Source organism: Macaca mulatta, chromosome 1 (assembly GCF_049350105.2).
Source record: "Macaca mulatta isolate MMU2019108-1 chromosome 1, T2T-MMU8v2.0, whole genome shotgun sequence".
In the NCBI taxonomy this organism is placed as follows: Eukaryota; Metazoa; Chordata; class Mammalia; order Primates; family Cercopithecidae; genus Macaca; species Macaca mulatta.
Window position 1 is genome coordinate 168,716,906 of NC_133406.1, and position 23,386 is coordinate 168,740,291.

The 23,386-nt window shown below is 35.1% G+C and overlaps 1 protein-coding gene and 1 long non-coding RNA gene across 2 annotated transcripts in view; one reads left to right on the forward strand and one right to left on the reverse strand.

Annotated features, from left to right (window-relative positions):
- Positions 1 to 23,386, forward strand: part of NEGR1 (neuronal growth regulator 1) — an 885,521-nt gene that overhangs the window by 399,648 nt on the left and 462,487 nt on the right.
- Positions 10,543 to 23,386, reverse strand: part of LOC144332851 (uncharacterized) — an 82,672-nt gene continuing 69,828 nt past the window's right edge. Inside the window, exons 2-3 of the long non-coding RNA XR_013401042.1 lie at positions 18,920 to 18,994; positions 10,543 to 10,647 (exon numbers count right to left, since the gene is read on the reverse strand). This is a non-coding gene — a long non-coding RNA (uncharacterized LOC144332851). The remainder of the gene's footprint in view (positions 10,648 to 18,919; positions 18,995 to 23,386) is intronic.

The window sequence follows — 23,386 nt, forward strand, 5'->3', positions numbered from 1 at the left end:
GAGTACTTTGAAAAGCTTCATTGAAACTGCAAGGTTTTCTGTCTGTGTCGAAGTTTTTGGAGTTCATTTCAAAGGAGTTACAAAAAATAAATGTTTTCAGAAAGACAATTCATCTAGAACCAAAGGTTGTCTTAAATTTGAACAGAGAGCAACAAATTAAAAAATCAACAAACAATCTTTGTTCCTGCTAACACTGGCTTGCATATATTCTTAGAGGAATTGTTTGGGTAAGTAATTGGGGGCATCATAATTTTGTCTCTAGAAATATAATTTTTAGTGTATAAAAATATTATTTTAATCCTAAGAGGATAGTAAAATTGTGCTTTATGATGCCATCATGCTTCTTTGAAATACGAGTAATAAATCTAATATATAGGAAGCATATAAATAAAATATTTAAATTATATGCCACTCTGCAATAAAATTATTATTTTTTATTGTGAAAACCTATCCTCAAAACTTTCCACTATGATACCTGGGGCATTTTGAAATAAAAGGCCTTAAATGTCTCTCCATTATGAAATCTTAAAGTTTACAGTTAACATACTTCTGAAAATAGTACCAGAAAGGAAATCCATTTTCGATTATTAACTATCTTGGTAATTTAAAAAATTTCATGACAAGAAATACTAAGGTTAACATATTTGACTGCTATGAAAAGATATGTCTTACTATAGAACGCATATGAAAGCTTCAATTTCTGAAGCAAGGGTTGGAAATAACTTCTTCATACTGAGCTTTACATTAGCTGGTTTAATGTTTCTAAATTGGGCCATCAGAAGAGTTTTAGTCCTTTTACACTTTGTAAATAGATCTTTAATTTCAAAAAAACTAAGTATTATTTAGTGTTCCATCTGAACATACAGGAAAAAAAAATTATTCAGTCCTAAGAAATGTGAATGCCATGTTAAAAACCTGGCATTTCTAAGATTTTTGTGAAACGCTTTAGTAAAGAGCAAGAAAGTTATGTTGTTTTTCGTAGAGAAAAATTATCTGTAATGTATGGGTGAACTACAACTTTTTTGCATGTTTAGAGGTCTTAACAAACTCTTGATCGAGGGAGTTCATTGTGTAATTATCATCGCATATTCATTCTGCTTTCCACCTAAATTATCAGTATTGGGGTCAACAACAAAGTCCACATTTCCAAAAATATGTGGTTGATTTGCCTTCTTAAAAGTAACTGGGCTTGAGCCACTATGCTGGCATGTCTTGTTTTCTTGAAGGTAACCTTAGTTTTTAAAAAGTGTTGTCTTGTCTTAAATACCGAATTATCTGCAGGCTACTAATCCATTTCCTTGTAGTCCTCCTCTTATAATGATAAGTAGGGGTGGGGAGTAGCATCTTTTATCCTCAATTTGGTACTTAGCCTCAATTCTAAGGCAAAAGCAAAAAGAAATACCTCTCCCTATGCATGATCCTTTACACATTTGCATAATTTTTTTGATGGCAAATAGATAGGATTTGCATGCATTATCCTTGTTGCTATTTTTTTTTTTTTTTTTTTTTTCCGAGGAAGAGTTTTGCTCTTGTTATCCAGGCTGGATTGCAATGGCGGCGATCTCAGCTCACCACAACCTCCGCCGCCAGGGTTCAAGTGATTCTCCTGCATCAGCCTCCTGAGTAGCTGGGATTACAGGCATGTGTCACCATGCCTGGCTAATTTTGTATTTTGGGTAGAAACAGGGTTTCTCTATGTTGGTCAGGCTGGTCCTTGTTGCTATTTTTAAGCTTTCAGCTTTGTGATCTAAATCCCATACACTGCAGCCTGGGAACAGATATTTATTTCATCGACCCAGATATATCACTTATTAAAGAAATTCACTGACAGATATTATACAGCTCTATGTTTCTTTTTATTGTTCCCACACTAGTGTGGCTAAGACCAAGGTGACACATAGGTGCATAACAAATATTTTAAATACTCATTGACTTTGTAGAGTTGTTAATTCCTTGATTTGGCTTTTGGTCATAGTAACTGCAACTAATTTCATATCTTCGGAGATACCATGCATATCAGGATGATTTCCAGCTATTTATTATTTTTCATAATGGTGACAAATATGTTTAATTAAAACTATTTATTTTTATGGTGAAAAATACTTTTTCAAAGTAAAATGGAATAATCTGATTTTGTTGTTATAAACATTATTGCAGAGCAGAAGTTTTCAGTGTTGCTGAACCAGCAATAACAACATTCCTGAGAACTTGTTAACAATGCAAAAATATTGAAGTCCACACCAGACTATGAATAAGAAACTCTAGGGGTGGGGCCCAGCAATCTGTTTTAACAAGCCCTTCAGGTGATTCTAATTAATGCCAAAGTGTAAGAATCACTGCTGGGAAAGATAATGAAAGCACTTAATTCAGAGATGGATAATCTTTTCTAAAAAATTTCATGAGGGAAGCAAATTTATACAGGTATATTGTAATAAAACTTGCAAAAAAGGTTAAGGAATAAATTGAGCACTGAAACTGGCCAGATTTGATTTGATATTATTTATTGATTTCAAATTACTCAAAGATTTTCCCCTCCACTCACCATACAAATATAAAATATTAAGAGTCAGCATTTTCCATGTTTGAAATTATTACCAAGAGAGGATGGTTTTGAAGTCATTTCTAACCTTAGGAAGACCAAAGACAATAAAGCATTAGCCTGATATCACTAACGGGCCATGACACGCCATGGTATATTTTACTGTAGTCCTTCAATTATAATATAAAATTTACAAGAACACCTCCATCAAGGACTAAGCATTCAGACCTTAGAGCTGGAGTAACTCAACAAAATGTTCACATTTTTGAGATATGGATGTCTGCAGTAGCAAATGAACTCAAAGTAATTTTTTTATTGTTTTCATCTTATAAAAGTAATGTGTATTTATTATAAAATGTGTAAATAATAAGACTAAAACCACAGCTAATTTTACTCTTTGTCTATTCTCTTTTTTTATCATTGATGGTATATTTTTGTCCCCTAAAAATTCATGCATTAGAGTCCTAACCTTCAGTACCTCAGAATGTAACTGTATTTTCGAGACAGCATCTTTAAAAAGATAATTAAGGTTACATCGTAAGAGTGGGTCATAGTCCAGTATGACTGGTGTTCTTATTGGAGGAGGAGATCAGGTCAGACACAAACACAGAGGGAAGAATATGGGAAGAGGGAAGAGAAGGTGGCCATCTATAAGCCAAGGAGGGAGCCCTCAGAAGAAACCAAACCTGTCCATGCCTTGATCTCAGACTTCCACCCTTCAGTACTGTGAAAAAAATAAATAAATTCCTATTGTTTAAGTACATGCAACTTTGTTATGGCAACTCTAGCCAACTCTAGCCTCCGTGTAGTTTAGTATAGCTGCTCCTTCTAAGACCATACATGGCTAGTTCTGGTTCCCTGGTGGATTTTTCTCCAGATGAAGCTGCCTGCGTGCTACCTACCTTTTCTTTGAATGCTCTTTGATCCTTTGCTCCCACTCGCAACCCTCACATTTTACCTCCTAATCTGTACAGTCTTTGTTGCTCAGGTTTTACATTTTATTTCCATCCACACCATTACTGCTATTATTTTTAACTTCATTTCCATCCATACCATTACTGCTATTTTAAAAAAAACTATTGTAATCATCATCCTATAGGTTATACTTCCTCTAAGTATCTTCTAATTCTGACCCGGCCTCCAAAATTCAGGTAGCATGGGAATTCTAAAACAGAGGTCTGATTTATCTCATCCCATCACTCATCCTTCCTATTTCAGAGTTTAGTTTAGAAGCAATGTTTATCCATCAAAAAACATATTATGATTCCAAATGCCCTAATATGGGATCATAATATAAAAAACTTCAGTTTCTTCCACTCCCCGACATGCTACATACATGCTCAGGCAACTCCAATCTATGAGTTTTCCTCTCCAACTGAAAGAATTCACTTAACACTTCTAATACTTAATAGTGGACTGGTTTATTTCCTTCCTTCCTTCCTTCCTTCCTTTCTTCCTTCCTTCCTTCCTTCCTGCCTTCTCCTCTCTCTCTGTCTCCTCTCTCTCTCTTCTTTCTTCCTTTCTTTTTCAGATAGGGTCTCACTCTGTCACCTAGAATAGAGTGTGGTGACTTCATCATGGCTTACTGGAGCCTCAACCTAAGCGATCCTCCTGCCTGAGCCCCTAGATTATCTGGGACAACCAGAGTGTGCAACCATGGCCAGATAATTTTTATGTATATTTGTAGTGGAGACAGTGTTTTGCCATGTTGCCCAGGCTTGTCTTGAACTCCTGAGCTCAAGTGATCCACCTTCCTGGGCCTCCCAAAGTGCCCATGTTTCTTATATTGTTAGCTTAGAATCATGAAATTAGCACATTATAGAACTATACTGCACTTTTGCAAAGAAAAAAATTCTATAATATATACAAGAACTATGTGTTTTTTAGAGTCAATATTTTAAAAAATTTAAGACTACCCTCCCAAAGGAAGTCCAAGCTCCTTGTTGTCTTCATTAGCTTAAAAAATTGAGAACCATAGATAGTACCAATTTCAGTGGAGAAACAGAGTATAGAAGCTGAGTAGAGGAGAGATTAAATAAGAAAAATCACTTGTTTGAAAGTATAACTATACCTTTATTTGATGGGAAACAGCTCAGGTTTAAAAACAACCCCATGAAGGTTGTATAAAATGGTCTACCTTCATTGAGCCTTTCCATTTTGTTTCCTTCTGACTTGGAATAGAAAAAGATAGAGACAATACTCAAGCAAGGTCATTTTCCAGAGAAAGATCCTAGTTAGCTTGGATATTTGAGTACATCCTTTATTAAAATCTTGAGGCTTAGTGTTTCAAGTAAACAGGACCTCTGAAATACAGATATTTGCAGTCTCTAGGATCGAAAACCAGGACTGAAACATTCCATTGTTCAGGTTGTTTGCTTCACAGGGATGCCTGGCTGAAAGAGTAGGGTAACATCTTAAATCCAGCCCCTATGTTCACATCAAACTGTAATCTCTATCATTGAGCTGCACCTTTTCTGATTCACATGAAGACTTTTTAGCAGTTTCAGTATACCTGTTAAAGGCAAGGCTTCAACTGCCCTGATCATCAAATGCCACTGCTACTGACAACATTAATTGGATAAATTCCAAAAACTCAGAATGACCAGACATCTGCTTTTATAGAGAGAAGGAGGACCATTCTGTACCCAAGTTGTAAGTTTAGTTTAAGACATTTGTATTAATCGGAGACTTACTTTCCAGCACAATTAAAGCAAATAAACACTGCAGAGAGAAAATGGACAAATTGGGTCCAGGACTTATTTTTCTTGAAACTCATAAAATTATATGTACAATATTGGTATTTTTAAAGGTGTATCATTTTATTTATATTTGCATTTGTGATGTAATAAAAGTGTACTTTTATAGAAATGAAAAACTTGACCAGGCACAATGACTCACACGTGTAACCCCAGTACTTTGGAAGGCCGAGATGGGCTGATTGCTTGAGCCTAGGATTTTGAGACCAGCTTGGGCAATATGGCAAAATCCCATCTCTAGAAAAAATTTAAAAAATATTAGCCAGGTGTAGTGGTGAACATCTGTTGTCTCAGCTACTCAAGAGGCTGAGGGGGGAGGATTGATTGAGCCTGGGATGTTTGTAGCTACAGTGAATCATGATTACACCACTGCATTCAAGCCAGGGTGACAGAGCAAGACCCTGTCTCAAAAAGAAAAGAAAAAGAAAAAGAGCTTGCTGTGGAAACCAAAAAGTTTCCTCAGCAATCAATGTCTACAGAACATTTACTTGTGATATCATGATACTAAATGAAAACTCAAGTCTTAGTGTCTTGAGTGACTGTCTTTTATTTGAAGACACTTGAACATCTAAGGATGCTAACACATCTAAGAATCAGACCTGGCTTCAACCCATTTCAGTGAAAGTAAATTCACATCCTATCTGCTTTTCAGAGCAGACTAATAATAATTTAAGGCTGGGATATTTAAAAATCAGAAATTAATAATGGAGAAGAAGATACACCATAAAGTAGAAAACCCAGGTGATGTTGCTTTGTATATATGAGAATGACCATGGCAGTTTGTAGCTGAAGAAGATAGAGACCCACAAACCTTGCTAGACAGGGAGAGAAAATAAGAAGTTGTATTGTTGAGTATGAAGATAATATGTACCATTACTATTTTACAACTAAAAATAAGAATGCATTTTTATTTTATGTCCTACCTTGCAAATCACTCCTAAATACAGTGTTCAATTCTTCTATTTTTCTTCATTAATGATAATGCACTTTCATAGAGTGCTTTGAGATCCTTAGATAAAAGGTACTGTCTAAGTGCAAATTAATGTCATCTAAAAGCTGTCTTAATAACTTCTCAAGCAAGAGTGGAATGGCTTCCAATTTAGTTCTAAATAGGTGTAAATCATTTCGCATGAAGAACCAAGTGAATTAATTGCAGAAGAATAGTTCAGCATGCACCAAACATATTAGGATACTTGAACACAGCTGCAACTCAGAGGATAAACTAGATTAGAATACTGTTTGTAGAAAATAGCAAATCGAAGCACTCTTTGAGGCAATTAACAAAATCAGAGCATCCTTTGAAGCAAATAAGCATGAAAAATGCCTTTCTTACTCTGATTTTTCCAAATGCCTAATTTTGCTACTGTCTTGAGTATCTTGGATTATGTTCAAAGTCCAACACAACAGAGTTTCTGTCATACAGATGAGATTTTGTTTTGATGTGAACTATTCAACCACATCCAAATGCACATTTTCAACCATAGCAATGATGAATGTGAACTATTACAGTAACACCCACTGCAGCTTGACTCACTGGTGGCATTACCCATCATAGTCTACTAATGTTTTTCCATTTATTTGGAAAGAAGGAGGGATGTGAGTAAATCGAGAGAAAAACTAGAAAAAGTTACTAACAACAATAAAGTATGAATATTCTGGCATATTTGCACATAGATTATTTAGAATGCACATTGTTTTTATGTGCATTATTTTAATTTTATATAATTACATTATGAATTAGGGAAGATGTCATTTTCCTATGTTTTAAAGAGAGGAAAGAATACTTTCTATACATTAACTGGTCCAGGGTCATATCAAGCCAGTTGCAGATCAAGAACTTAACCTAATATTTTTATTCCAAAACACTTTTACTATCCCATGCCACAATAAAATTTCTCCTTTTAAACATTTTGTTTTGTTAACCAATATTTTAGCTACTTCCTACTGCAAAACAAACCTTAGAGATAATGTTCTTCCACGTACTTTATATATTTCATATATGTATTTATATATTTAAATATGTTTTCCAATCCCAAAACTCAAATTACTTTGCAAACATAAATGTTATTCACGTAGATAAATGAACTTTTCTATTAGAATCAAACAAAAACCTCAAAATACCCTATTTGTCTTTTTTTTTTTTTTTGCTACACCTTTAGGGATTCAATTTCAACACACCTCCCAATTTCTGCCATTTTCCAGTTTAGGAATTGAGTGGTAGAGCAAGAAAGAGTATGTCTGAGTCATAAAATATAGGTCATTTTGTTTTTGAGTGTGAAACATCAGTGAAGTCTAAGGGTAGTATGTGTTCCACTAACTTTCCTATGCCATTTTCCATAGGAAAAATAAACAAGAAATGAAGTAAAAAAAGAGAGAAAACAACAATGTCCACATGGCAACACACAAGAATGAGTGTTTGTGGTAATGTTGGCTACTGTACCATCAAAATCTTAACTGCCATAAATTGTTGCCTGCTTCTTTTGGGTTCCACACAAACTGCTCTTCTCAGCAGTATGGCCAGGAGCATACTCTTGGAATTTGAAATGAATCCAACCTATATCTGTACAAATGTGCTAAACTATATGGTGGTCTTAAGACACTTCTAATTTTCAGTGACTTCAAATAAGCAAGTTTTATTTCTTGCTCATGTTGCATGTCCAACATGGTGAATAGAGGAGCTTTGCTCATCATGGTCACTGAGAGATGAAGGATGACAGAGCAGCCACGTTATGCTTTGCTGGAGGGAAAAGTGAGAACACTTTAGAGGCTCTCCACCTAAACAGGGAGTGGTATGCATCACTTCTGCTCACAACACTTCCTTGCCCATAATACCTCCACGGTCCCTTGTAACTGGCTTGTCACAGAAATACACAGTGAACAGAGTTAATGTCTACAACACAATACTGCTCCTTTAATTCTTAGAATAGTCTGTAGAACCATGGCTTAGAAAACTAAAGACTGAAAGTTAGTTCAGCAGAATGTATCAAAACCACCTCAGAAAATCATAGCCTACCACTTAGGTGTACTTAGAGAGAAACATCGTTGTCTTCCTGCATGTAACACCTCTTCAAAGCAAGTTTTAGACAGTATTTAACCATAATATTATCATAAGATTAATTTAGAAACTTTTAAGCAATTGAATGGACTATAGTTGTTCACCAATTTTATGACATTTCCTATGTTGTCATCATTTATTTTTATTTCCATTGTATTATTTAGTTGGCCAGAGTACTAAATTTTATAGATTGAACAGCCTAAAAGTCCAAGGTTGGTCTGCTGAAAGTATTTGATTCTATGCAAGCAATATTAAGAGGGGCACTGTGAATAATACTTCCCATAATTCTTCTCAGAAAGGAGAAATTGATATTTCAGTTAATCTCAAATAGAAATTGATTATTTGTGTTCAAGTTACTGGAAGCCTCAATTCATGAATGAGCTCTAATAGAACAAAGAACCCTAGGTAAATAGTACAGAGAGTTAAGTTTCTTCTGAAACAAATAAAAGAACAATATATCTGCGCCTCAATAAAAACTATTTTGTTAACAGTAAAGAAGGTGAAAACAATTTGATGTAAACTTTCATTACCTGTTTCAGAATCAATTTGTCTAGTGCAAATCAGTTTAACTTGTCATGTATTGATATGCCAAGATAAAGCATGCTGTTTAATGACTAACAACAAATGTACAATGTGTATAGGATGTATGCAACTGACAGGGCTGCTTAATATACATTTTGAACTTGGAATGAACATTATGTCACTACCACAACTGGGATGCCACATGAAAAAGTGGCTCAAAATCACTTTTTTTGTTTACTTTTCTCATGATATTTAAAATGGTGTGATAAGAGGTGATCGGACAAGAAAATATTATCCTGAAACATTGTAGTCCACACAAAAAGTCTACTAGAAATGCTGTTCTATCAATTCTGAATCTGAAGAACTATTGGAATTTCAGAGATGAGACTTTCCAGAATGACTAGGTCACTCGCTTCTGAGATCACCCCTACGGCTATGTCTTTTTATATCTCAGCATATAATATGTCACCTGCATTAGTAAGCCTACATAAGTGTCTCTTTGCAAGATGTATTCTGCACTCCCAAGTTGCTGAAACATTGATGATAAATAGGGCATTTGATATTCTTCATACACGATGGAGACAAATCTCAAAGACAGAGGAGAACTTCTGCTCGCCTCCTCTTCTTAATGTAATCCTGCAATAGAATTTAGCTTCCATCAGACTTGCTTCTCACAGCTCTCTTATCCCCAGGTATTCATATGAAAGCTGAGATTCTTACAAACAAAGTATTCTAGCCTTCAGGGTGAATTTTCAAAACTGCTAAGGCAAGACACATATAAAATCTTTCAGTTTATTGCATTTTGGGTGTATGTTGGCTCTGCAGTGTTTTGAACATTCACCCCTTCAGGTTAGCACATTCATTAAAAATACATCTCATGAGTGTGATATGAACTCAAATTTGAGCACACAGATTTGAATGAATAAAAAGACACTTACAGAGCCAGATAATGGTCACATACATAGGTCTGTGATTTTTCAACCTAGCCCTAGGCCAACATAATTTCACACAGTGTAACAGAATGAATAATGAAACTATTACCTAATCTTTAATACATTACAATACCAAATTCTGGAATTAGGAGTATGAGTCAGCTATACTTAACTGCACTCCCCACCTTCAAGCTGTAATTATAGTGCACGTAAAGTATAAATTTGATATAGGCCAGTTTTTTTAATGTCATCAACCAATTTATAAATTTTAAGATGTTTTTCTTTGAGCAGAGGTCATTCTTTTCAAACTAGTATCTGTTACTTCGTCAGTATCCAGGGAAGAGCCCACCGATCATTTCTATAACTATAAATTGCATACCCTAACATAATTATGCATTAATTATTTTAATTCCTTAGATAAAAATTAATAGATATTTTAAAAATTATAGCTTTTTGTAGCACGTCTTCGTCAATATTACATTCTAATACCTGAAAATGTTTAAAGCAAGTGATTTGGTTTGACTGTCCTAATAGTTTCAGGATACTCAATTTATAAACACTTCATAAAAGCTATTGGGCATGGTGGCTCACGCCTATAGTCCTAGCACTTTGGGAGGTTGAGGTGGGCGGATCACCTGAGGTCAGGAGTTCAAGACCAGCCTGGCCAACACAGCGAAACCCTGTATCTACTAAAAATACAAAAATTAGCCAGCTGTGGTAGCCTGTACCTGTAATCCCAGCTACTTGGAAGGCCAAGGCAGGAGAATCACTTGAACTGTTGAGGCGGAGGTTGCAGTGAGCCAAAGTCATGCCACTGCACTCCAGCCTGGGTGACAGAGGGCTCTGTCAAAAAAGAAAAAAAAAAGAAAGAAAGCTATTCAAACATGTTTAAGCAACTCATTACTATATATTAAGAACACTGTTAAATATCACAGATTATCAGAAAAATGTTAGTATTTTCCGTATTAAGTGAAAGTGAAAAATAAGAAGTCAAAATAATAATTATTCTTTAGAGCAATCATTTTCTTATGACTTGAATATATAGTCCATATGGTTGTTACTATGTTTTAATATTTATCTATACAAATATTGTTTGGGCAAATTTCCAACTTCTACTCTGTTTAGCTACTTTTTCCGTAATACTCTATTACCTCAAAATAACAAGCCTTGTGTAGCACTGTCAACGTTATCTAGCAATCAGTATCCATCACATTAAATAAATGTGAGACTAATTGCATTTCCCTTATGGACTATCCGTCTGTTTTCCAGAATTTTGGTAAGGTAATCACTTTTCCCTGCTGCATTTTTTATTGAGATTTATTTTAAACCTTATAGCTATATTTTAGTATTTTGGGCTGTTTCACAATTATTCATTTATTGTCTAGTATAGCTTTAATTTATAGGCTCACCATATTTGTCTATATTTATCAGTTTAGCTCTCTATATAATCAAAGTTTTGAGGGCTTGTATTAGTGGACTTAAATAACTCGTTTACTTAATTTCATCTAGAATTCCTCCCTCTAATCTATTCATCCATTTACCAAATATTTACCTAACAACAGATTTAATCCAGATACTTGATACTGAATATTAATCTATGAATAAGTCATGAAAGGATTCTGCCTTCATAGAAAATAAATAGGTAAAAGATGCAGATAAACAAATTATAATTTTTGTTGTAGCGTAGTGAACACAGAGCATGTTTGAGAGCACTCGGGAGGAGGTGTTCCTAACTAGGATTTGGAATTGATTATCTATTCCTAAGAGAAATTGAGGTCATTGTAAATCATGGAGGTTGAAGAGGAAGGAGCCTTACAAAGGGCCTGTCTTCCAGTATGTACATACATATTGGGGGTAAGGGGTATTCACAGGGAAAGTGGCGAGAGGGAGAAGGTGGGAAGTGGGACGGGGAGAGAGAATATTAGGTCAGTGAGAAAGGAAAGAAGAAATATAAAGTGCAGATGTGAGCGAGAGGAAGGAGTAGAAGAGTGTTTCAGAAATAGGATATAGCTCTCAATATACTAGAAGCAGTTTGGTATGACTAAGATGTTAGAACATACCTAGAAAGGTAGTTGGTAACAGAAAGTGCATTTTCCATGAAGTAATTAAAGTTAAGCTTCAGAGGCCCCTTTTTGTATGAACAGCTTGCAAGTTCCTGGAAGTGACTTTAGCAAAGCATTTATATGAATATGAATCCATGTATGTATATATGTATGTATTCTCTATCTATCTATCTATCTATCTATCTATCTATCTATCTATCTATCTGTCATCTATCTATCTAATTTAAGGTAAGGTATGTTACCTCCAGTGTTTAAGATGGCTCTTTCTTTCTACCCTTTCCCTTGTGTTAGAAGATATTGGAGTGGCCACTTAAAAGGAAACTGATTTGAGGATTCATTTGATTGAGGTTTAGTGGGATTTTTAAATGTAATTCAGTTGTTTCCATGTATAGTAGTTACTTTCAGTTATTGCCAAGGGAATATTTTCCAGGAATATTATGCTAAGTAATGAGGAGTAGCAGATTTAAAAAACACACCAGAGAGATTTATATTTCTTTCTGATTAGACATGGTATACTGACTTTGACAAATATTATATAAAACATGTATGTGCCACTAAAAGGAAGACATTGACCACAAATTGTTTAATGGTGTCCTCAATTCAAAGAGTAAAGACTTGATATCCAACAGGTCATATCTGATAGTAAATTAATAGAGCTTTTTCAAAAATTGATAATAATCCTATAATAGTTTCTGGACAAAATCAATAATAAGTTGGTGTGCAGTAATATATTTTCCAAAACTAATAATAATAAAATTAAATTTGAACAGTGTTGCTAAGAGAAAATGGAACAAAGTCTTTATTTTCTTTCTATAGAAAATGACATTATGAAGTAAAGGACTAGGCAAAGAATACCTAGTTACTTCATAGAAAATAAATATTGTAGAGGTGTTTGAGCCAGTTAATTAATAATATACATACAATATTTTGGATTTTTGACATTTCTGATATTGGTCAGATTTTTAAATTTTGTATTTGATTTTGGTCAGGAATCTATTTCATAGTTATAATCATGACAGTCTTAGTTGACGTATCATTCTCTCAAACACCAAAAAAGAAGCTTACCCCTTATTCAATTTGACCAAATTTTCAAATATTATAGAACAGCTATTAATTACCTTTTTAGTATTTATTTCTGTAACATAAACAACCCTAATTCCTCCATTATTTGCTACACAGCATAATAATGAAACAATTTAGGTTAATGCTATCCATTCCAGTATCTCTCCCTCATAAAGGGGATAATGTATCTATTTTTTCATTTTTTTTGTTTTGTTTTGTTTTTTTGAGATAGAGTCTCACTCTTTTGCCCAGGGTGGTGGTTCAGTGGCATAATCTTGGCTCACTGCAACCTCTGCCTCCTGGGTTCAAGCAATTCTTCTGCCTCAGCCTCCTGAGTAGCTGGGATTATAGGCATGGGCCACCACACCCGGCTAATTTTTGTATTTTTAGTAGAGATGGAGTTTCACCATGTTGACCAGGCTGGTTTCAAACTCCTGACCTCAAGTCTCAAACTCTTGACCTCAAGTGATCCGCCCGCCTCGGCCTCCCAAAGTGCTGGGATTACAGGCATGAGCCAGAGTACCCGACCAGGATAATGTATCTTTCTTTTCAGTAATTTCCCTTTCCAAGGCGCAATAATATTCGTACTTATATGATAATCTTTATGCCTCACAAATTACATTATTCTACACTGTTGCATTTAATCACAATAACAAAAAGGAAGTAAGGATATTCCCACTTTTCAGAGATAAAAACTGCAGTTTGGAGAGGTTAAATAACTTAATAAATTCATAGATCTTGGCATAGAACCTTTCTTATCTTCTCACACTGAATTCAGAGAGCATCACATTATACTATCACTTCTTACCACATTTATTTATAAAACATACACAGCTGTTAATATATGCTAGGTTTTCCCTTATAAATATTATTTATTGACCATAAAACCAACTACAAGCTAAACATAAAAGTTACCCTGTCCTCTCAGAAAGAATCTATAACTACCAGTAATTTTGATGGAATTACTACACAGTAGCATGTTTAAAGGATCAAAATATTGGGAAAAATTTTTGCTGAAACAATTTAATATCACAGTCATTTTAATTAAAATGTGAAAAACTTTGTAGGGTCAGATATTTATGTCATTATTTAAAGTACAGCTTACATTATTCACAATAGCTATTGCCTTTTATCATTTTTTGAATATTGAAACTAAAAGAATTAAATGGTTGGGAAAGTGTCTGGTCTTCATTATGTTTTGAATAGCCTATTCTTACTGACATTATAATGGATTAATATGATATGTTATGGAACATCATGTCAAAAACAATTCCAATACTTCCTCTGAAACCAGAATTTCTTTTTCTAAATTGCTAATGGTCTACTTAGGAGATATTTTACTGTTCTTCTTGTGTTTCTTAGTTGTAATTATTCAATTAGAGATTTTTAAATTATTCAGGTAGATTTTTTTTGTAACCCATGAAAGAGTACTATGGACATTTTACTTGCCTCTTTTCTTTCCTCATTGTCCTTTCCTTTAAGTAAAGGGAAAGGTGTCTGTTGTTACAGACTTTTTTTGTGTGTTTGTTCATATGGTTGAAAGGGAAGGTGTTTCAAACCAGAATTGGGAAAATTATAGTATACTTTAAATGTTGGCATTTTGAAAATAACACAATCAACACAGAAGAACAATGGACTATAATAATGCTATTCATAAGACATGTCTAAGATGTATATGTCTTTTTTTAATACAGGAAACAGAACCCACTCAAGGTATTTTAAATACAAATAGATTTTTTTTTATTAGCAAGGATAGTTCTTTATTGCCATGTGTGAGTCACAAATTGGAAACAAGAAAAGCATACATAAAATATTAATATGATATTCATAGAATTCAATGGTATTCTACTCTTTTTTTTATATACTTAAGTTCTGGGATACATGTGCAGAAGGTACAGGTTTGTTACATAAGTATACACGTGCCATGGTGGTTTGCTGCACCCATCAACCTGTCATCTACATTAGATATTTCTCTTAATGCTATCCCTCCCTTAGCCCCCCACTCCCTGACAGGCCCCAGTGTGTGATGTTCCCCTCCCTATGTCCATGTGTTCTCATTGTTCAGCTCCCACTTATGAGTGAGAACATGCAGTGTTTGGTTTTTTGTTCCTGTGTTAGTTTGTTGAGAATGATGGTTTCCAGCTTCATCCATGTCCCTGCAAAGGACATGAACTCATCCTTTTTTATGACTGCATAGTATTCCACGGTGTATAAGTGCCACATTTTCTTTATCCAGTCTATCATTGATGGGCACTGGGGGCTGGTTCTAAGTCTTTGCTGTTGTGAATAGTGCTTCAATATACATATGTGTGCATGTACCTAACCAAATATAATTTTTTACAGAGAATTAGGTGCTTACACAATTGTTAGAAAAGCTCTACTGAAGGCCTTCAGGTATGGCTAAGAAAATATTTCAGATGTGATCTACTTTATAGTTAAATAAGTAAGATGGCAATCAGGAGGCCACTGGAAAGCTCTAATCATTTTATCCTTACCACTGATTTCTGTATTTTAATCAGCATGTGATCTAACCTTGAACTTCTTTTCATTGAAAAACTTGTTAGAAACTGTCTTCTCTAAAAAAATGCCTCACTGAACTGTTCTTAGTGTGTACCTCTCTTCTTTCAAAATCGCCTATACATTCCCTTTCTTCTCCATTTATGCCTAAATCAGAAACCTGAAAGGACACTGTTTTTTGTTTCTCATATGATATTCAACCTGCTATATAAAGCCATGTGCATCTAGAGCATTGTATAAATAATGAATAATAATATTTATGTCCTTCAGGAGAAGACTGAAAACTTTTCTGCTTTAATTGAGTTCTTCTGTTTGTGTTTTTGATGTTTTATTTATTGTGCACTTATTGGAAGGATTTTTCTGTCTATTGTTGTGGTTCCTGTTCTATTTTGGCCCTGGAAATAGCTCCTGCCTTGTGTTGCCCTTTTCTTTGGAATTTTGTTTAATTTCTGTCAGATGAAGGTGCTTTGAAGGCTGCAGGGCCCTTAATGTCAATAAATTAAGGATATAAAAAATGCCATCTGCCACCTTTTCACCTACTATACAACATTTATCAATGTATCCGAAAAAATTACTTTAGTCACAATTCTCTTACAGAGAAATTTATTTTCTTGTTTTTCTCTGACGACCTTCTAATTTTTAGGTGTAATCAGATTGCAGTGAAAGCCAGTAAATTACACATGCTATTATTAAGTTTAAACTCTAGCCACTGCTAGACCATTCAGACCGTGGGACATTGTTGAGATTCAGTGGGGATCAGGACAAACCTTCCTTGCAGGGTTCATCAGTGACCAAGAACTGCATGCCTGTGTGCTCCACAGTGGAATAAGCTGGACAGTCTTAGCAACTGCAGATCACTTAGCATGAGTGACACCAAGAGGTGATACCATGAAACCTGTGGACCCAGGCGATCTCTCCCTAAGATAGTCCCCTGACAACCATGTGGGGGATTCACCAATGAGTAGTGCCTATCATCTCTAAGGGAGAAAATATAATTTACTGCCACCTAAACAAATTTTCTAGTCACAGAGATATGACATAGTACATGAATTCTGATGTGTGACTTTGGGCAATTTGCTTACTTTGGTAAGCTTCAGTTTTTTTAAATCTATAAAGCATGAAAAAATACCAACTTAAAATGTTGTGGAAAGATTCAATAAGATAATATGTATAAACTAATTAACACCTACTAAATGTTAAGAAATGATATTTTAATATCCTATTAATAAGGGACAGTCCACTTCTTTATTATGTATAATCAACACTTTGGGTGGTTGCCAGACCACTCAAAGTTATATTCCCTAAGGGGCTCAGGAACACTGGTACTTTCTATTCCCAAATGAGGAGGAGCCATCTGCTTTTGAAACTTAATAACTGTGTGTAGGAAAGCTAATTGAAACAAAGAGAAGTGTGTCCACTATTAACTCTTTTAATTACTTATGTATTCACATACTTTTTTTCTTCAACTTTTATTTAAAGTTCCAGGGTACATATTCAGGATGTGCGGTTTTGTTACATAGGTAAACACGTGCCATGGTGGTTTGGTGCACAGATCAACCCATCACCTAGGTATTAAACCCAGCATCCATTAGCTATTCTTCCTGATGTTCTTCCTTCCCATGACTCCCCCAGTAGGTGCCAGTGTGTGTTGTTCCCCTCCCTGTGTCCACGGGTTCTCATCAGTCATCTCCCACTTATATGAGGACATGTAGTGTTTGGTCTTCTGTTCCTGTGTTACTTTGCTGACAATAATGGCTTCCAGCTCCATCCATATCCCTGCAGAGGACATGATCTTGTTCCTTTTTGTGGTTGCATAGTATTCCATGGTGTATATGTACCAAGTTTTCTTTATCCAGTCTATCATTGATGGGCATTTGGAGTGATTCTATGTCTTTGCTGCTGTGAATAATGCTGCAATGAACATATGCATGTATGTATCTTTATAACAGAATGATTCCTATTCCTCTGGGTATATATGCAGTAGTGAGGTGGCTGGAATGAATGGTATTTCTGCTCCTAGACCTTTCAAGAATCACCACACTCTCTTCCACAATGGTCGAACTAATTCACATTCCCACCAACAGCGTAAAAGCATTCCTTTTTCTTTGCAACCTCACCAGCACCTGTTGTTTCTTGACTTTTTAATAATCAGCATTCTGACTGGTGTGAGATAATATCTCATTGTGGTTTTGATTTGCATTTTTCTAATGATCAGTAATATTAACCTTCTTTTCATATGTGTGTTGGCTGCATGAATGTCTTCTTTTGAGAAGCGTCTGTTCATGCATTTGTCCACTTCTTAATGGAGTTGTTTGTTTTTTGTTATAAATTTGTTTAAGTCCCCTGTAGATTCTGGATATTAGCCCTCAAATATATTTTTGATGGCATGTGATGTGCCCAGCATTGCACTCGGAAAGATATACTCCTCCTTTAGAGCCAGAGAATTATATCAGTAAATTAATTTTGATGCAATAAAATCGAGAGTAAGAGACAATACACAGAATGGAGAGGAAAGCCACCAACTCCTTAATACAAATGCAGAGTAAAGGAACTTACAAGCAATGCCAAGATTTACCTCAGGAAGCAATTATGATGTTTTTGTAATATCTAATAGTCCAGAACAGATTTGGGTAAGAGATATCTCGGGAAACAGGGAGTGAGTGAGGTAGTTATCTCATGATGTTTGGAAAATGGGAGAATGATGACATTATTAGAAATGGCAATGGGATGATAACTTGAGAACAGCTTTGTAATACAAAGTGTTAGGAGTGTCAGCTATGGGGTCAGAAAACCTAAGTTCCCTTCCCTTTGTTGCCCCTTTTTCATTATGTCCTTAATTTCTTTTTGTTCAAATTTCCTCTTCTAATAAATTTGCCAGCATGTTGTGAAGATTAAAGAGTTTGTTTTTAATGATACGAAGATCTCCCCATAATAAGCATTCAGAAACATGATTATTATTCACATTGGAAAAAAAGCAAAACAATATGGATTACACATAATTTAAGAAAAATACACAAAAAATGTAAAAAAAAATTATCTAACATATTAAGAAATATTGTGTCTTCTGTCACAAACAATGAAATTATTTCTTCAGATTTTCACTCCTGTGTGTGCAAAAAGTACATAATGTCCTCAAAGAGATGGTGGGTTTTTTTTTTTTAATAAATGTCTCCTGGCAGGGGTCACCTCATTTAAATACATGGTTTTTCTTTTCATAGAGTGAAATCTGTTTCACTCTGTTCTACTGTGTTGAGTAAGACCTCTTAAATGGTTAAAAAGAAAAATGGAAACAGTCATAATTACTCACTAACTTGAATTAATGTGACTGCATTATGCTCCTAATAACTGTAGTTTACTCATGTCTCCCCTGTAATAATCCAAAATTAATTTCATTTTATGCTTGCAAATAATCAGTTTATTTATAAAGGTTAGCCATCTTTCTTAGCACAAGTTATTCCTTTTTCATTACTTACTGAATTGTGCTAATGAAACCAAGGCTGGAGATGCATGCAGATTTATTTCTCCTGCATTCTTTGGTGTTGAAGAGGCTGCAAGAGAAAGAAATAAGTCTGAAGACAACTGCATTTTGGGTCTAGGAATCTTATTCTAGTCTTAGATGTTTACAGAGTCTAGGAATCTTATTCTAGTCTTAGTTGTTTGCAGTGCATATAGGCACTTCAATATCCCCTAGCCTTTCCCATGGAAGAGACCAAAACTATCCCTAGGGAAAAAGTACAGAAGTACTCTGAACTCTTCCAAAGAGATGTGCAGTCCACCTATCTTAGACTGTAATAATAGTGTATGTTGTTTACTGTATGCCAGTCACTCTTCTAAGTGTTTTACATTTACTTCTCATGGCAACTCCAGGAGGTAGGTGCCATCATTATTCACATTTTGTATGAGTCACAAAGAGATGAAGGAACTTGCCCAAGATCATACAGTTATTAGATGTGATGCAAAGCCAGGCTGCTAGCTCCAGAGACTGTGATCTGAAACACTATTCTCAATATACAAATCCAATAAAATATTCTATCGTTTACAGGTAATCACTGTTTCCCTATGGTGAGATGAAAATAAGCAGTAGTTAAAAGAGAGTAACTTCTTAGCTTTTAATTGTTAGCAAACTAGTAATTGTCATCTCAATGGCCTCTTCTCACTGCTGGTTTCATTGGATGCCCAATTATACTATTTTAACTTGATTATGTAGATATGCTATTCTATAAAAATAATCTCCAATTTTTTCATGGCCATATGTTCACTATTCCCGACCATAGAAATGCTTTATGACTTGGGAAATTGCTTATCCTTTCTGGTTAAGGATTTATTTTTTCATCTGTACATAAGAGATGAGATGTAATTTAAATCTCTAAAGACTTTTTAACTCTAAAACTTATCCTTCTGTAATTCCTTAAGAATGGGATTTAAGCTTCATATTGTTTTGCTTTTAGTATTTATCAGCCCCAGCAAACTAAGCTCATTGTTTTACACACAGTAAATTTAAAGTAAGTCTTCCTATCTATCATTGTATTTTGTGATAATCTGACTTCTAATATAATGATTTTTCAAACATAATTTTATTTGACTTTGGAGTTACAGAATCACTGTAATGAAACACACAATAAATTTGGATTATAGTTTCCTAAAACATAAAGTGGTCTAAAAATGACCTCCCACTATATTTGGACAATATCGACTGATTCACAGGATCTACTGGGCAACGATTGTGAATAGATTGCTGAAAAACACACTGTAAAAAGATAGTAATAAAAAGTATGGCTGTGCTGTGAAATGATCTCTCCTACCTTGTAAGGTTATTTGCACAGTCATGTTTTCAGAAATGCTATAAAACAAGCAAGCAAGCGTATATTGTCTCTTACAAACTCCCCTTTTGTGAACAGTGTTTTTTTTTTCTTTTAATGATGAGAATTTTGACTGCCCTGCACCAGTCACACAAGAATACATATACCATAAAACTATGAGTTTCTTGGTGCGTTTGTAAGGATAACAGGGTCACGTATCACCTGGATTGGCAGAATTTGGAATGGAATGCTCAGTCATATTGCAAGAATTTGCAGAGCAGTAGGGATCTGGAAATAGACTTTTGGCAGCTCTTCTTCTTTTATTAATCATTATGAGTATGGCAGATGGTCTTTGGGTTATTCTCCAAGAGAAGTTCTCACTCTCTCTGAGGTGCAATGAGAGGTTCTCTAATGCTACTGTCCTCATTCAGGAACTGTTAATTTGATATTTAGATGGATGAATAAAAAATTTTTACTGAACAATTAAATAAAATTTTGTTGAGCGTCTTCTGTGTTCCAGGTATGGTTATGGACAGTGGTGATAAAGCAGTGAACTAAAAACCCTTGTCATAGTGGAGCTGACATCCCCAAATGTGGCAAGAAGCTGATAGGAGGTAAAATAAGTAAAATGCATAATATGTTGGATCTAGGGGCGGCAAATTCAGTCTGTAGGCCGAATTTACCCTACTGTTTGCTTTTTTAAACAAAGTATTATCGGAACACCGTCATGTTCTTTCATTTATCTATTGTCTATGGCTGCTTTAGTGCTACAATGGCAGCCCTACCTAAAGCCCTACAATGGCTTTACCTAAATTAGATAAATTAGCTTTACCTAAAGCCCTACAGTGGCAGAGCAGTTGCAACCAAAATTCTATAGTGTGTGTCTGTCCAGAAAAAGTCTGCAGACTTCTGGGTTAGATGCTAGAAATTAGTATGAATAAAAGTAAATGCAGGAAGTAGAAAAGGACTAGGATGTGTTTTAGAAAGAATGGCCAGAGGACAATTGATTGAGAAATTAACTTTTGTGTAAAGCACAGAGGTGGTGAGAGAGCAAGCCATGCAGCGTTTAAGGAAAGAACATACTAGACCAGCAGAACAACAAGTTTCCAGGCTTTGAGATAGGCACAGGCTCAGAATGTTCTGGAAACTACCGAGAGACCAAAGTCCTGGAGAAGAGTGAGGAAGAGAGAAGTAGGAGATCAAAGAATGAGGGCAAGAGGTATCAAGAAGTCATACAGGGCCTTGCAGGCCATCAGAAGTTTTTGATTTGTATTCTAAGTGAGTTGGGAATCCATTGGAGGGTGATGATTAAGTGACATAGGCCATATGATTTAATAGGATTTTCTTCCACTGTTGATTTCATAACACACCAATGGGGAACAAAGCCAAAATCCGGGAGGAACGGCCTTCTAGTAAGAGTTATAGGGAACCAGACATGAGATAATGGGGACTTGGAAAATAGGAGCAGCATTGGTGGGGAATGCTGTATTTAGGTACAGTTTTTGGTTTTAAAAACCCACAAAAATTGTAATAGAGGGCTGATCTTAAATACTGCTTGTATTTAGTTTAGGGCAATTAAATGATATTTTGAAATGTAACAAAATATTTTTTTTTTATTTTCTTGAAAGTATATTTGTGTTATATAACTGTTACCTAATAACCGTTTGCCGGGAGAGCCATTAGGTATTTAGTAATTAAGATTTAAATATGTTTTTGTTTGTTCATTTGTTTTCCATAAGGAGCCTGCATTTGACATCCCATTGAGAATAAGTAGGAAGTCTGAAAAAGGGGGAAAATGTCAGCTAAGTTCTTTTAGATTCTCTTTACATTTCTTCAATTATCACTGAGAAATTTGGCAATTTAAAATAGGACTCTCCATCACTATCATGAATTAGCAAGGTTCCACTGTAATAATTTCCCATTAAAACCCATGAAGTTCAGGTTTTACATGATGAGTTCAGAGATGGCTACACAAATGCATTGTTTTGTAGGCAGTCTGTTTAATCTAATGCAAAAGCCACAGTGGCTTTTAAAACTTACCTGCAAGAATAGCTAGAAACAGCATTCTGAATGATAGAGATCTGAGTTTTAGAAAGGAATATTTAAAAAGAAGAACAAAAATGAGAACAGCATATTTCACTGTGAGCTTTGGATAAGTGTAGGAGAAGGCTGTCTCAATAGTAGCTCTCTAGGCTATAAACCCAAAGGATGAAGTAGTCAAAAATGTGTTTGTGTTGTTGCAGAGAGTGACCAGTGATGATCACCGCTTCAATAGAACACCAGGGAAAATATGTTTAGGAAAATGGAAATTAGGGTAGAAGAAAGTGAAAGCCAAATTACAACACTTGGTGTTAGAGAGTTGAAAAGAAAAGTGAAGCCTGCCAAATTGAATGCCCTGGAGAATATCCCCAGGGAAAGGAAATCGTGCAAGATTCTTTAGCTTTGCAAAAAGGAAAGAAGAAAGGCTTTCTATAGCAAGTCTTTCAAAAAAAATCCCCATCAGATTCTCTAGAAATTGTAGGGTTGTATAGAATTTATATAATATTTGAGATAGAAAGAAAATGTATATTTTGTTGAAGCCAAGCTAAATAGAATTAATGTATCATAGTCAAAAGATAATAACAGCACCATATATTTCTATAGAGCTTTATTATTGATGACGCATTTTTCACATACATTCTCTTATGAATCCAAGGAGGATTGTGGTTCAATTTTTTTTTTTTTTTTTTTAAACAGGATCTCACTTTGTCACCTAGGCTGGAATGCAGTGGTGTGATCTTGGCTCACTGCAACCTGACTTCCTGGGCTCAAATGATCTTCCCACTTCAGACCCTCAAGTAGCTGGGACTACGGTGTGTGCCACCAAGCCCAGCTACATTTTTTTGTATTTTTTTGTAGAGATGGGATTTCACCATATTGCTCAGGTTGGTCTCAAACTCCTGAGCTCAAGCACTCCTCCTGCCTTGGCTTCCCAAAGTGCTAGGAATACAGGCATGAGCCATAGTGCTCGGCCTGTTCACGGGTCAGATTTTTCAGGTGAGAAACGGGTGGCTCAGAAAAATTACAACAAACAGTGATAAACACTTTTGGAACCAACATTACAGTGTAGTTGTTTTGAGTGCTAACATAGGAATCTTCCCA